At 40.4% G+C, this 17,036-nt stretch overlaps 1 long non-coding RNA gene across 1 annotated transcript in view; it reads right to left on the bottom strand.

The window, feature by feature from the left end:
- Window positions 1-8,493, bottom strand: part of LOC306824603 — a 32,504-nt gene extending 24,011 nt beyond the window's left edge. Inside the window, exon 1 of the long non-coding RNA XR_013779160.1 lies at window positions 8,128-8,493. This is a non-coding gene — a long non-coding RNA (uncharacterized lncRNA). The remainder of the gene's footprint in view (window positions 1-8,127) is intronic.
- Window positions 8,494-17,036: the final 8,543 nt, after the last annotated feature.

Genomic DNA, 17,036 nt, shown 5'->3' with positions numbered 1-17,036 from the left:
CAATTTGACCTCAAACTGAGCCACAGACAACCCGGGGACGTATGTCATGGACGCTAACCATTTCAAAAACGTATACACGTTTTGTAGTTTCTCTGTACTGCAGTTTCATAAAAAGAATGACATGTATTCGTCTCTGGGCTCATCTTCATGAGCTGACTTCATTATCTCATGTTCCTGGTCTGAAAGAAAAGTACATCTTCTTTATCTCTCCATCTGGACATTGTCTTCATCTTATGTTCATTTAAATTCACCTGTGTTATAAATCACTTACATGGACATGCTACTGTTATTGTGTCACTGTTTTGTGTGTACATTTTTTTCTCTATTGGGACCTGGTAGATCACACAGGATGCGGGGGCAGAAAGGTAGGGGAGGGGGGACAGTAAAATAGAAAGAAATTAAAATTGAACATAATAAACATCTCAAGAAGAATGACAAAAAAAGGAGGAAATTAAAGGTAGAACGTTTACTGGGAATAAAGGATATAATAAGTTCAACAAAGGCTTTGGTTGGTGAAAAGCATACCTGAAGATTTTTACTGCTAACTCCATTAAACTGTAAAGAGGAAGTTTAGACAAGCTAGAGCAATGGTTCTCAGCTGGTCTCGCCTCAATACTCACCCCGAACTCTTTTATTAAACATTTCTGATATTTTTCAACCAATCAGGTTTTTTTTAATTAAAAGTTGAGTCGTTTGGACTTTAGATGAAGAAAAAATAGAACAAAGAAACAAAACCAAACAATAATGCTTAAAAAGCACTTCATCAACTCACATTCGGTTGGTTTTGGGTCCCGCCCCACTAGTTGAGAACCACTGATCTAGAGGGATATAAGCACAGAGGTTCAGTTCATCTTAGATCTAATTCTATATACTTCAGGGGAATTTGGGTTCACGCGCTGTTACTGAGAGATTTGCTGCATTGGCACACAGACTCAAAATACACACGTGCACAAACAAGGACCCAGGGGGTGCTCAAGGACACCTCGGCAGCACTCACATTGTGAACTGACACCTCTCCAGCAACAAGACCAAATTCCATCTGGTCCTTACAGGGGCTAAGACCAGCAAACGTCTATGACCTAACACGTTTTATAAGTTTACATTGTTGTGATTTTTCTGTTTCAGTTTAGTATTGATCCGTTATTAACGCTGGTTTGGGATAAACATTGTAAAAAATGTGTTTTAAACGGGGGCGGCAGTAGCTAAGTACGGCTTGGACTGGGAACTGGATCGTTGGTTCATGTACCGGAGGGGATCAAATCTGGAAATTGTTATGGTAGCTGAAGTGTCAGTTTACATCTACAGCACTGCAGAGGTGCCTTTGAGCAAGGCACCAAACAAACCCAGACATTTTCTTCTTTTATAAACACACAGTTCAGTTTCAGCTGGTGTATTTTTTTGTAAAGCTTAGTTGTTAATTATATTTCAGTAAATGGAAATGTTTTTGACAATCTAGTTTTCCTTTTTTTGTGAGTTTTACGTTAAGGACAATGACCTGGGGGAAGACAGAATGTGCGATAAGTCAGTGTCGTCCACGAGTTTATTTTCTGCTGACTGAAGGTGTTTCATTTTCAGCCAGTTTGTGTTTTCTGACGGCGTCGACAAGGTGCAACTCTTACAGCTGGATGTAAATCTGAAAGACAACGGACATTTAGCCTTTTAGCTTGAGCGTCTTTTTAGAGAGTGTAAGTGTGTGTGTGTGTGTGTGTGTGTGTGGACTTTTTATTCTGTTCTGCATACCTGCTGTGTTTGTTCAGGGAGCTGCTGCGAAAACAGAAAAGGTTGTTCGGTCAGGAATCTGTCAGGGCAACATTTACAATCTGTCCAGCTAATTAAGAATATGTAAACACACAAACACAAGTGTGTGCTGTGCATGCATGGCTGCTTTCTCTCTTTTCCCTCACACACACACACACACACACACACACACACACACTGGTTGATGAGCACATTTTTCTACTGTCATCATGAAATGACCATAAATTGATGTTAAATGGCAATGACTCTATCCCTATTTTAAATTACACTATTTCATTCGGTATTTTAATTATTACACTGAATTAATTAAACTATCATCCGATACTCTGTGATTCCGCCTAACAGTGTCGTCCAACAAGTTTTCAAATGATGTCTAATTCAATTAAATAAAAGAGTGCAAATTAATTCACATTTCCAATTATTAAAAACACACCGAGCCGGGTCCTAACATGTTTCACTGTCCATGAAGTCATTTGCTGAACAAAAGTTGGAGTACAGATGTGTTTAAAACCCTCATTAAAAAATCAAATTAAATTTGTTGGTGGCTGTCTTTGTTATCGACTCTGTGAAGGAGAACAAGGGATTTCAACGTCGGCTAAGTGACTCACAATCTTGCATTACCACACACACACACACACACACCCCACACACACATGAACGAACACATGAATGTCAATATCACGTACGTTGTGATATTTGCATTAGATGACCGGTTGTCAGGTAATTATTTGTCATGTGAATGGCATATGCAGCTTTTCTTTTATTTTTGAACACGTATGTAATCATATTTTTTGAACCGGCAGGATGATCACCTCTCCGTCTCTTCTTCTTGTGTTTATTTTGCACTTCACTTATTAGATCTATGACCTTATTACTTTTTACCCTCTTAAAGTCAAACTCTAAAAATCTATTCTCGTGGAGGGATCTATAAACTATCAAATAACTGTGGTATCATGACTTTAGTTAATATGTGAAAAAAGACTGTACGCACATTCAAGCATATTGCTTACAGGTGCAGGACAAAAACGTACAAACCGTCCGCACACTGTTCTGTTCAGCTCCCAATGAGCAATAACTTTATTCAGTTTCCATCCAAAAAAACGTCTTTAGTTAACACAGGGAAATCTACTGTTGTCAACCTCATAGCAAACAGGGGCCAAGCAACAGCCTCCCTGCTAGACTGACTTTAAAAAAGGACTGAAAAGAAAACTGCAGTTCCTCGAGTGTCCACTTGAGGCTGGCTGCAAAAGCCACAGAAGTCCCACACACACCCGATATTAAAATGACCATTTTTAAAAAATAAATTAGGTTTCATAGCTCATTTCCCCACAACCAAACAGTGGTACACACTGTATGGTGGATGATTATTGTATTACCTTTTAGTAAATAAAGGCTAAGAGTTACTCATAATAAGGGGCGTGGCTGATCTGAATAGCTCTTTGCCTGTAAACACACAGCGTTTACAAAATGACTACTGCTGCGGGCTTCACAAATCCACTACAGAAACCAAAGGCTGACGCCACTGAGACTACGTCCATGTCTATATAGTCTATGGTGCGTTATCATGAGTTGAGTTAATATGTGCATGTCTAAAAATGTATCTCAGAGCAGTTCATGACCCTCCTGAGATCTTTGGCACCCCACGTTTGGGACTTAAGATCTAAAGTCAATAAGATACTGTAAAATAATGTCCTACATCAATCCTGTTCACTACTTCCTTCTCACTTCTGAGAAACGGTCAAATAAAGAGGGAGAGTGTTTGTGGTTTTTACTGACTACAGTCATGTGATTGAGCCATTGTCATGTGATGTGACCATGAAGTGCATGACTAAAGACAACAATGAGCAGCTGTGCATAATGAAATCCTTTCCAATAATCCTGAGGTTTATTTAGTCAATATTGAATATTATTTATTGAGATATGTGGCTTACTCGTGAACCAAGCCTCAGGTTAAATGAAAGGACTGTCCTTTTAACGTTACCTCGGAGTCTGCGTGTACTTCCATACATTGTTTGTCATTGTGTCAAGAAGGAGTTAAAGCTCAAGGGATGAATTTTTTAAATGGTTATGAAACCGACTGAAATGAATAATTATGACTCAAAAGTCACCTTCAAAAGCAATCAAGAGTATTAGTTAGAAGATGACTTATACGTTATTCATTTTTTTTTGTACGAGTATCGGCTGACGGTAGGTGTCAGAAAGGTACATTAGCTCGCTGAAGAGACAGCCTTTTTTTTTTTTTTTGTTTCCACAGCAAAGATTCATAGTAAATTCATTTTACTCTTACAGGATTACATTATTGTAAAAAAAACACAAAAACCCACTAACACATGCAAAGGACTAGATCACTAAAATGTGCCCAGAGGGGGCGCCAAAATCAAAACACGATGAAAGAGCTTTGAATGGACTTTATTCATACATTGATAACATAATATATAAACCACATTGTTTAAACAGAGTATGACATAACTAGTTATAGCTTCATGAGGATTTTTATCTGAATAAGATGTCAAGGCTTCAGTGGAAAGTTATTACTTTTGTATCAATACGGACAGAAGCAAAGGATTTTCGCCTTACAGTATGTGTACCAAACAAATCTGCAACGGGCTATCCAATCTAAACAAAGTGAAGTAGAGTCAAATGAAAGCAACCGATCAATAAGTGTTTCATATTGTGTTCTGCAGTTGAATTGAAATTGTCATATTTAAAAAAAAAATAAAAAAAAAATAAAAACATCTTAATGGACTTCATGAATTTAGGTATTTGCACTGCAAAAATTCTAATCTTATCAAGTGTCTAATTTCAAATCAGAAATATCTCACTACACTTATGATCGGCCTACTGACCAGATAAGTCCTAAAAACATCAAAAACATTTCAAGATGTAAACTTAAAAAAGAAGGCTTAACTGCTTGTGATGCATAAAACATGTCGACCAATGCAGCAAGAAAAATATACTTCAGTTTCTTAAACTGAGATAAATCTCTTACATGAAATTATTTGTCATTATAAACAACAAAAAAAGATTTCACCTGTATTGGCGGACATATTTTAAATACAACAATCAATTCCAGCCTTGATTTTTCCTTCTTTAAAATATTCTTTAAAAACGTGTTAATCTGGCCTCGTCAGGTCAATGTGCTTTATATTATGTGTAATTGGAGGTTTCTGAGAGATATTGTAGTATTAAGAATCAAGGCCAGATCCTGTCACTCAAGTGCTACCTTATGACCGCTTTCATATTAACCCTTAAAATGATGATTTTTTTTTTTTTTTTTTAAATCCATCCTGCATGGATTTTGGGTAATTAAAAAGAGGATGTTTGGTGTGTGCATAGCTCATGCTAATCGAACAAAAATCCGGTGAATAAATTCAATTTCAATTGGATTAGGTCGAATTAACAAACAAATCAATTCGATAAAATTAACAAAAAACAAATGTCAGGATTTGAGGACGCAGAAAACACACAGATGGAAAGTAGCTTGTGTGAATATGACACACTCATATACCAACATATTTATGAATATAAAGAAGAATTCTAAATGTTTTAAGGCCTTTTTTTCCAGTTGTGTAATCAAACGCAATCAAGCAAATACAACCCTTCAAAACTTGATTTATGCTCGAATAATCAGCCGTCCTATACGCGCTGTGATTTAACAGCGTTGACACAAACAGGTTGCTGTGTTTAAAGGTTTTCTCAGCGAAAAGCCACACCCAAAGACACACACACTACATGGACAGCACACTATTCCCCTATACAGGCCCGCTCACACACACACACACACACACACAGGCCGTGCTCCTATTATGAGACACTCGACCCAGCTTGGTGTGTGATAATACTTCTCCACACTCACATTATTCTCTGCAGAGAATCCACGGCCCTGCTAACCGGGCCGGCGCCTCGCAGCCTCGTGGAGAGGGAAGGATGACTGAGCATTCAGCAGATTAAATTACAGCTGATTAAATCAAACTACACAAATATATTTGACTGTATTTCGTGAAACGCTTGCACCCCTTTCTTTGTGTGTAAAACTAACACTTTTCTTCACACTTTTTTTTGTTTTTAAATCAATAAAATGAACTTAAATACCTCTTGGCCCTCTCTTACTTTTGGCCTTTAAAAGAGTCGGGATGTGTGAGCAGCAGGAAGAGATACACCACGAAGAGATGTTCTCGTACAGAGTAAGTTTATATGCACTGATAATGATTCACATCTGAGGGGAATTTGTTGCATTTCACGCTAGCAAACAGTAACCGCTTTGTGTGTTTAGATATTCAAATTATCGCTCGCTTGGTGTGTAAGAACACAGAGGCTTCAGGGCGTGAAAACTGGCCAAATACACAGACTCATATGCTATCAGTGTCAGCGCTCCAGGGCGATTATTAGCACATAAAAGAAGCTGCTAAATGAAGGAGGGGAAATGTACTGATCACCACAGAGATAAAGGCCGGAGAGAAAACAAGAGACGAGAGAAAAAATGTGTGTGCAGATGTGTGTGTCAAAAAAAATATCAGCCCAGATAGAGGGGGCCTTAGGGGAGGGTGGCCATTACATGTACACTACATGCTCTCTCCTGGCCTACTAATGAGCTCCTCTGTAATGACACACACTCCCGCCTGTCTGTGCCATCTCACAGAAATGAGGAATTTTCCAACACAATGAAAAGTAGAAATCATTCAAAAAAAATCTTCTTTATCATATTTCCCTTCTCCGGCTGCCATTGAGCACAGCTTTCATTAGGATTTAAGAGATCAGATTTTTAAATGTCTGTAGGTACATTTACAGCCGTTCTTCCATTTTCTTCCTCAAAATTCTAAAAGGCGCTTTTTGTTCCACTGATGTGCAGCTGAAGTTTATGACACAAAAGCAGTGCAGCCTTGAGCGCTGGTGTCTTTAAGATGTGAGTAAATACATGAGCTACTCAAGCAGAGCCTTTCTTAATACTTTATCAACATGAAATGGAAACATCAGGATTTAGTGAGGCACAAATCTCAGGTCATTTAAGAAAAATGTGGAGGAAAAAAAAAAAAAAAAAGCACTGACCCCGCCTATATCTCGCTGCTTTTTTTCAGCAGTTTATCTTTGTCTGAACATAAAGCTTCCGCTCGGGAAAAAAAAAAAAAAAGACACAGAATTCCACAGAGGAAGAAAGAAGGGAAAAAGAAGAAGAGAGAAAGGCATCTGCAGGTACAAAAAAAAAAGAAAGAATATAATAGTCTCTTCAGACCAGGTGAGACCCAGCCACAGGGGTCCCCACCCGCTCAGCTCCATCACTATCTCCATGACAACCACTTACCATGACAACCCCCCTCGCCATGACGACCTATGTCACCTAGCTGTCCTCCTGAGACCTGTAATAGAGCTAATATGGCCGCCGTGGAGCCACCCTCATGAGACTGAGACCACCACCCGCTTCTTTCCTGTAATTTCTCCACCTCGGGGGGGTTTAGCAACTAAATGGGAGGAAGTGCCTCTCCTTCAGACAATAAAACCTGCTCTATCCTCGGCGACCCTTCGCCTTCCAGCACGGGAATCAATTGCTGCTAAACGAAGAACTAACAACTGCCCGGCACTGTCGCTTCTCTGTCTCTTCGGTAGCCTGGAGAAAAGTCAGCACAGAATTCCTCAAATGACTGCAGTAAGGGCCAGATCGCGAGGTTATTTTCAGATCGAGCTGTTTGTGCACAGAAATGAGAGGACGATTGTGCGCTTCAGGAATGCGTGCGCACTAAAGTGTGTATTCCAGCAGAAGTACAACCCAAGCACTCACATGGACACAGGCACACACACACAGCTTCTTAAAGCATCTCTTTGTCTCAGGGGCTTGCGTAATGAATCCATGACAGCCTGTCAGACATCATATGAAATTGATTCCATGCAGCCGAACCCCCCCCCCCCCCCCCCCCTCCCTCTCCCTCTCCCCTGCACTGTTATCTCCTCGCATCTCTGCTCCTGATCTTCCTCCTATATCTCTAACAATATCTGGGTTTTTTTTGTTTTTTAAGGCCCACCTTGTGCTAAGAAAGGAAGAGAGTGAAAAAATGAATTTAAAAGTGCACAAAACACTGTCAGGACTTGTTATGGGGCAGACGTCCTGCTATCTTTCACCCTCCTTCATAAGTGAGGTGGAGCTTTAGAGCTGCAGGTTTGTCTGGATCACCACAGCTGGTTAAAATCAGAATCTGACTGGAGTGTTTAAATTTACTAGAGACAACATTTCCTGACACTTAAAGCTGTCTTTAGTTTCCACTATGTGTGTAATGTATTCCCTATTGGCCTCATAGAAAGGTGTGTGTTAGAGGTATAATACGATGCTGGTTATGAGTGTGTGTGTGTGTGTGTGTAGCAGAGGAGTGTGTAACTTACCCGTGGCTGTCCCTGAGGGTGCTCTGACAGCGCCGGTGCTTCTCAGCGTCCTGCTCCTCTCAAAGCTTCATCTACAATATGTTCACTATCACTCAAAACTCCCTCCTCTACTTCACAGAAACACTTTTCCCTTCTTTCTTGCTGCTCCTGCTTCCCCTCCCTCCGTCCCTCCCTCCCTCCTTCTTCCTCTACTCTTCTTTCTCGTCTTTTCCTTCTCTTCTTCTTCTTCTTTCACTCTGCTACTTTCTACTCTTTTGACTCTTTTTTACTTCTCCACACATCCCCCCCCCCCCTGTCATCCTCTTCTTCTTCTCCTCCTCCTCTCTGCCGTCCTCACCGGCGCTCCAGGAGCTCGGTATCGCTGTCTCTCAGCTGGCACAGAGAACAGGCAGACACATGGGAGGGCTGTTTTGTAATCCAGCAGGTCATACCACCCTGGCATAGGAGAGGGGGAGAGGGTGGGGAGGGGGGGGGGGGGGGGGGAGCTGATGAGACTCGTTGAAGGGAGGGCGAGGGAACAGTAAGCAGACATATACTGCCGCCTCCCAATGTATACCTTCCCTACATCCCTCCATCTGTTAGACGATGGTCTCTCCCTTTTTTCCCACCGACGATGGGAGGTCTCGTCTCGCTGCATCCTCTCTGCATGCTGAGGTTTTAGGAAGGAGCGGGGAAGGAAAGGAATGAAGGATGGAAGGAAGGAAGGATGGATGGGAGCAAGGAAGGAAGGAAGAGAGCGGATGGGAGTGGGAGGAAGTGTGGGAATGAAAGGACGGATGAGATAGAAGAGGAAAGGGAGTGAAAGGAGAGATGAATAGAGGATAGCTTTGGGAGGAGGGATGCCTCGAAGGGTTGCAGAGTGAATCAATGAGGCTCCTCAGCTCGGGAAATATTTTTAAGTATAACATGTAGGATGAAAAGAACAAAGAGCTGTGGCATGAATCTGTGATGCCGTTTGCTTTACGTTACAACGCAGCCAAACAGAAAGCGCCACTGACTGTTTGTGAGAATGAGTCTCAAACAGACAGGCAGAGGCAGCGAATGGGCTGACGAGAGACAGTTAAAGATGGAGGTCAGGTCTCAGGGTGACTGAGCGGTTGTCGGCCTCACTGCGAGCTGTCATCTCTCCCAGCGATGCTCAAATCGCCATCCATTCATCCTCACTTTCATCCCAGTCTGCTCAGTCTTGATATAAGACCACATACTGAAAAAAACAGGCTCTACTGTACAAGCCAATTCCCTTAAAAGTTGGAAACGTGATTATTTGCAAAACACTGAAACTACTGTATTTTCTTATAAAAATAGCACCGGTGGCTGATTGGTTAGTATGTGTGTAAAGATGTCACCAAAAAGGCAGCCAGGGTTTGAATCCGACCTGTGGCTCCTTTGCATCTTTGGGTCCTCCCTACGGATCGGGTAATACAAAAGGGTTAAAATGATGTCCTGTCACTGTTCTTGTTGTAAAGGCAGAAACAGCACAAACCAGCAGAATCTGAAATCCTAAACGCTGTTCAGTTTATACATTAAGGCTGACAGCTAGAAATGAAATGTATCCATGGAAAAGAAAGACACAAGGTAGGAGATGCTGTCGTTTAGGCTTGTTTGATATGTTTGTTTCATTTCCTTCATGCCATGATTGCACATGTCTTTCAAACAAACTGAGTCCGTCAGTTTAAAGGAAATACCATCTAAAGTTGTTTTAACGCCGGTGCAACATCTGAAAGGCCTACAAAACTATTCCCTGACAGCCCACTCATTATAAAAACTTCTTCACGTCACTTTGTTAAGTTTGGCCCTAACATTTTTAAGATCATGTTATCATAGTCCCTCTGTGTTGCAGCAGTCATGACTTTTATTATTATGGAAAATGAAGATGATTCAATGCGTCTTCTTCCGCAAAGCTTGAAAAAAATTCAATACGGTTTCCAGATGAAAGGAGGGATCAGACATCCGAACCTTCCTTTTATCTGATGCCGCCCAATTCTGCGTGTTGCAGCGAGGAGTTATTATCCTTGTTCGCATCGTTCCTTTACTTTCGCTCATTTCAATTCCTATACACTGTCCTGTCTCTCCAATAAAGGCCCCAAAATCCCCCAAAATCTTAATATTTAAACAGAAATGTCAAGATTATTAAAAAAAAAAAAAAAAAAATACCCAAAATGAACCAGATGCCCGATGCGTCTAGCTATGGGTATAGCTTGATTAGGAAATTGATATGGACTCCTGCCTTTGTGCCAGTATACGAGCACAGAGGCAGATTTGATTCATCGACAGAACCTTCATGCGTCTCCACTTACTATTGGACCTTCTGTGCTAACGAGTTAGTGAGCCGCAAACTGGTTAATTATGTCGAGCAGTGAAAACTTGGACCACTTTACAGCTTTGAACATTTTGTACAGACTCTACGCTTTACCTTTGTTCCAAATGCGTCACACATGATCCACGATGAAAAGATTCAGGGAATCTAATGAAATCTCTGAATGCAGGAGATCTTTCCGGCCCCTCTGATGGCACTGCAGTCAAAACAGACTAATCCTTTTACAATATATCCTATCGTTAAAATAGAGAAAGATGACAACGCCCCATAATATGGGTAAACATGTGAGGTTTTACCCATTTAATCGATGATGTGTTTCCATAATGACCCTCCTGTTATGTCCTCCACCTCTCCTTTTCCAAATTAATTCAAAATGATGATTATTTGGCATTAAAATAGTGCTTAGTTTTGCTTTTTATGCTTCTGTGAATGACCGACGCAGTCATAATTACATGAAATTTCTACATCCATTATTGCAGCAGGAAGAATGGGGTCATAGCGTCACCTAACTGCCCGTGTTAATACATGTAAGCACATTTTAATCTGCTGTAATTGACTGAGCTTTACCTATATGTTACAGTAGGCTGCCTCTAAACGAAGGAGCGGGGTATGCAAATGTGTGCATGTATGTGTGTACAGTAGCGTGTGTGTGTGTGTGTGTGTGTGTGTGGCTGAAAGAGTGAAGGCAGTATGAATGAATGAATATTTACTGAACCATGAAGGAAGGTGAAGCAGAGGTGTGTGTGTGTGTGTGTGTGTGTGTGTGTGTGTGTGTGTGTGTGTGTGTGTGTGTGTGGTGAACAGCAATCCTGCTTTCTTCAGCTGGTTTAAACCGTCTGCCTTAAGTGTTTGTCTGGCTCTGCAGAACTGCAACACATTAAACCCATTACACACACACACACACACACACACACACAAATCATGGTAATTTTTATTTTCATGTTTTTAACGTCACAAATTATCTACAGATATAAAAAAAACAGCAAATGTTTATTCAATCTTTTTTTTTTATTGTTTGCTTATGAGCAGTGGTTCCCAACTGGTCTAGCCTCAGGATCCACCACCAACTCCTTCATGAACATTTCTGATACTTTTTCAACCAATCAGATTTATTGAGTTGTTTGGACTTTCAATGGTATGAAACGTGAGCCAACATGTTTCAGGAACGCTTCGTAGACTTTATGCCACTTGTCACATGATCGCACCCCATTGTTTGTCCCAACACCAGTTGAGACTTAGAGGACACAAAATGTATGTTACAAATGTTAATACATGTTGTAGACTGTGTGTGTTTTATCATGCATTAGTATTGATAATTTTTGTCATCTTTTTCGATAGTTATTATTTCAGTAGCATCACCATACTGTACTTGTATGGATTGATGGATATGATGTTAGCATGCAGGCTTTTCTCATTCCTTACTTGCACTTATTCTTGACATGTATGCCACATACTGTATAACATGTGGTGGTCATTTGGAGGCATGGAGTTTTTAGTTTTATGAATCAACTGTACAAATGTAACGGAAGATGTGACAAAAAAATACAGAAAAAAATATTGCTTAAAGTATAATATATAAAGTGCAATGACTCAAACAACCCAGGACTTTTGACCCAAGAGAGCAGTGCTGCTACCAGGAGAAATATTCATCATCTATAGATCCTCCTGAAAATATCAACATTTTTCCAGGAGTTTTCTGCAAAAATAAATCCCGATCCCATCCTTAGTTTTTGGAACCTATATGTTGGCAGGTATGGTTTCATGAATACAAAAACACGATGACAGTCTTTCAAGTTAGGGTCAACCAAAGCAGACGAAGATGACTCTCTTTTCAGTATTCCTCATAAGTTAAACTGCAAGTTTAATTTTCCATACACATATCACTCATCACAGCTCCCTGCCACGTATTGATTGATGTAAATTCACAGCTTTTGTTGATGTGGGCATGCCTTTGAGATGAGGTATTGATTACATTTCTACCACGGGCTGTCATAACAGGCTGTGAAATTAGTGCTACCTTCTCCATATGTTTGATGGACAGCCTCCAGCCATGACACATACATACAAACTAAGTCAGCCCATACATTCATCCATGAACCTGGATTAGAATATTTGTAAGGTCTTCTGTAAGAGCTCAATACAAGGAAGTGTATGCTATTTGTACACAAGTGTAGCTAGTATTATTAGAGCTAGTAAGAGTTTTTCTTCTTGTGGATTTTGGAAATTATTATTATTATTATTATTTTTGTCTTTTGTTGAAATAAATCTGCATTTTTGTTTATTATGCAATTAGGTCCTCCCTCCCTGTTTTCTGCCCGTAAATCGTGACATATTGGTGTTCAAAAATTATCTTCAAGGCCATAACTAGTCTTAAGTTAAATTAAAAAACTTTAATAAATTGTCGTTTTTGCCCAATTTCAAGTGGACTGGGTGAAGACCTTAAATAACTTGTTTTGTTTGACCAACAATCCATTATCAATTATATCCAATTAGCAATAATAGAAGAAGAGAAATGAAAAAATTCTCTCACATTTAAAGCTGGAAATATTGTTTTCCAAAGTCATGTCATGTTTGCCTTACATGAGACCATCATAGACTTTGTAAAACATGGACATAGTCTCAGTGACCCATCTGTTTCTGAAGAGGCATCATGAAGCTGAATGGTGGTTGTCCCCATGATGGAGATGTTGAAACTCTATATCTAACTTTCACTCTAATAGAAGACAAGACGTGGAGCTGAGGCGGGCTTTCAGTCTTCTAGCTAACAGTTACAGTAAAATCCAGCCACATTGAATGTCGACACGTTAATGTTTTATATTTAAATGTGTCTGTCTACCTGCTCCCCTTAAGTACACCAACACAAGTCATTAAAAATTTTAAAAAAAATCACTGTTAGTTCTGGTAAAACTGGACTTTTAAAATACATGTGCAATTCAAATCTTACCAAGACAAATTTCTTAGTCTAACAAACCTAGATCATTCGGACAGGAGTCCATTGTCTAGACTAGCATGGACATAGCTCCACAGTTCCTCGTGGGCGATGACGAAGTGACAAGTTCTGTGTGGAAAAATTAAGCCAGTTCAGAAGTGCAAAAAAACCTGCAGTTCCTCAAGTGTCCCCTTGGCTGCAAAAGCCCAGTAATCCAGTAAAAAAAAGTGCAGAAATTAGGCAAAATACAAAAAACAATTTGGTCAGTTGACATAATTAAAAGCAGACACCAACAATGACTCTCTTTGGATTTTAGTAGGAATGAGAGTTACATGTCATAAGGGGCGGGACTGAACTGGTGGGTGGGCGTATAGCTGCACGTCTTAATGCCTACTTTAGCCTTTGCCTGTTACAAGGCTGACTAAAAGTTAGTTTTTTTATTTCCAGTACCAATGGATGACGTCACTGATACTACGTCTATGTTCATACAGTTGAAAAAAGCTGTGAAGAAAACCAGACATAAGGAAAAGAAAATCAATATCAGAAATGTACAGAGTTGTGAAGTTGTCCACGTTTTCACTCTTTGACATACAGTACAACTAGTGTGCTGCATTGGCTTCATTCATCATCAGAGGTTGCTTTACCCTACATGCATCCTGTATAAGCATGCAGATTTCTGCAGCTTCTGAAAACCATACTGCAAGGCTAATGGGTGCCTTACTCTCTCGTTGAATGGTTGAATGAGACAGATGCACAAAAGAGCGCTGCAGTCGAGGCTGAGCTTGCTGCAGCCATTTTCTACACAGTACCATAAACGTGCAGTCATGTGAAGTAATGCAGAGCTGGGAAATTAGATTTTAGCGTTATGCTGCGAAGCAAATTTAATCATTAACCAATCCATGAGCAGCTCACATGACGGATGCACCCCAGCTCAAAATGGTGAAGTGTTTCCCAAATCTTTAAATTCCCACACACGTTACTGCAGTGTTCTGTTGCACCTGCATGGAGCAGCACAGCTCAGGCTTGAATTATATATGAAGCGTAGTATAGATATAAATCCCATTGTTTGTGCCGCCTGTGTGTTCTCTGCCTCTACCGCTGTCTTGTCTCTGTCTGCGTGAGTCAGTGTGTGTGAGAGCACTGAGATGAGACACTCCCTGATCCCTCATCTTCATATCAGCTGGACAGCTCAACAGGCATTTTACACACAAAGGCCCTCACATATCAAACATATGGACGACCGATCATTTTCCAAGTTTGGCACTTTCTGCATGAATTTGGGACGTGAGCGGATGATACACTCAAATCCCATGCCAGGTCTCAGCTCATGTACACACATTTTTAACCTGGACCATCGGTGATAGATTTTACTTTGTAGTTGTCCTCAGTGTTCTGGTCTTGTGTTCTTTGTGTTTCCCGCCTGTGTGATTGTCCTCACCTGTGATTGATTACCCCTGTGTCTATTTAGTCTCAGTGTTCCTTCCCCACATATCTTATCTTTTGCTTGAGATCAATGACTTTGGGCAAAGCCACATATTCACCATTTATGTTTGTATCCATATGTAGATTTAATCTGTTTAAGGCCCCTATGTGACTCCATACTCTGCATGGCCATGTTAGCAAGATTAAAAGCCTAAAGTATGTAATGAGGTCAGTAACGCCGTCTTAATGTGCAGCATTAGCTTCTGTATGCCTCCATACTTTGCTCACTATTATCCAGGATGTATGTACGTTAAAAAAATATCCATTAAGAGGCTCAAGTCTTACCTCACTCTCTGTGTTATGATTACATAAACTAGCCACTACATTAACACGCTACAATGCTAATGGACAGAGACAAGAGCAGCGTGGACGCTGACAGATTGTGCTAACTGCTACGACAGACTGCCTGCTGTAGACGGACTGTTTGTTTACCTTGATCATTTTTTTTTACCAAATAAGACTTTAAAGTTGTTATCTGGGGTTTATTGTGTTTACAGATGAGCAGCCTAAAAGGCCGTCTTTCTCTTTGGAACAGGATCAGCACTCTAAGAAACCCAGAGAGCCTGCTGCATTTACTTTTGTTTCTATTTCCGATTTTTATACTTGTTTTATTTGCTACCTGTGCAGTTCAAAGAATGGAAAAGTTATTAAGCAACATTATATTAAGAAGAGAGCACTCACATGTATTCTTAAAAACTGTGACGTCGTCCTACTGAAGCACACAGAGTATGAGGTTACCATGATCAGATTTGATCGTCAACCAATTGGCTGCTCAAAACCGTTGGATGAATTTCTTGCACAATGAAAGCAGAACCACACAGGCCTTTTTTTCCCCTGATAGCAACCTGTGTGAAATGGCAGACAGAACCTGAAAGCACTGTGACGACACACTGGCGTTCTGTCGACTTGTGTTGCTTTGTCCAAAAATGCTACCATTGCACAAATCCATAACAGAGGCTATCAATATCCACTCTAATGCTCTATAATTGCGGCACTACTCTCTCCATAGATATTGATATTAGCATACGCTATTCCTCCCCATAAGGATACATATTAAGCAAAATGCACATAACAAGCTTTTTTCAACAAACCCTGCCATGATGAGAAAAGTCTGTCCTCTCCGTCTTTAGCCTGCTGTGAAACTGGGCTCAAACAGGCTGGGTGATTGTTCTGCCCTCTCATCGTAAACAAAAGGGCACAGGGTGTCCAGTCTGTTGTCTTCCCCTAGTCTAACGTGTCTTGCTGTGGCGTGAAGGGACGGCCTATCCTGAAGTTTTAAGGACTGAATTTTTTAAAATGCATCGTATGTGACGTTTTCGAGGCAGAAAACAGGGAAGGAGGACCCAAATGCAGAACAAACTAAAATTATTTATTTTAATCAAAAAAAGGCAGAAACACCAAAACAAAAACAACTCAAAAGAAAATCCAAAAACTACGAGGAGCAAAACAAAGTAATCCACAGGAGACAAAGCACATACCACAACAAAAGACAATGATCCGACAAGAGGGTAAGAACACACAGAGAATATATAGAGAGGGGCAATCAGACACAGGTGAGACTAATCAGACAGGTGAGGACAATCAGGGTACTCAAGACAGGAGGGAAACACAGAGAGGCAGGAAACCAGACAACACTGAAAACTACAAGGTAAAACATGGACCACACAGAAGCACGGGGAGAAGACGTTACAAAATAAAACTGGAAACACTAAAGACTAAACAAGTAAACACCAGGAATCATTCACACAAGTAAAACAGGAAACAATATTACAGACAAGAGAGAAGGACACCAAGGATACAGGGAAACAATCACACTAGGAAACAAAACAGAACACTAAGGATAGAAAACTAAAACAAGACGAAACACAGAACCAAACCAAACCATGACATGGTAGCTACTTTTTGATAACACAACATTAGAACTGTCGATGTGCATGCTGACTTCCTGTCGGTGACGATCGGGAAACAGTTAACTGAAGAGTTTGCAAAGTTTCAACTTCGGATGGTGACACAACAAAGTGTTTTAATTAGCCCAAGAGACAGAGACAGTCTCAGAGTCACACGGAGCGGAGCTCACAGTCCGTGAGGGGAGGCAAAACCCCCTTGTGTTTAAACTGATGCTAACAATGTTTTTTTTTCTGCTCTACTTACTAACAAGTCTGAAGCTCGCCTGTTGTGAAA

This window comes from Symphodus melops (genome assembly GCF_947650265.1).
Source record: "Symphodus melops genome assembly, chromosome: 5".
NCBI classification, from domain to species: domain Eukaryota; kingdom Metazoa; phylum Chordata; class Actinopteri; order Labriformes; family Labridae; genus Symphodus; species Symphodus melops.
This window is presented reverse-complemented; position numbering and strand designations above follow the sequence as displayed.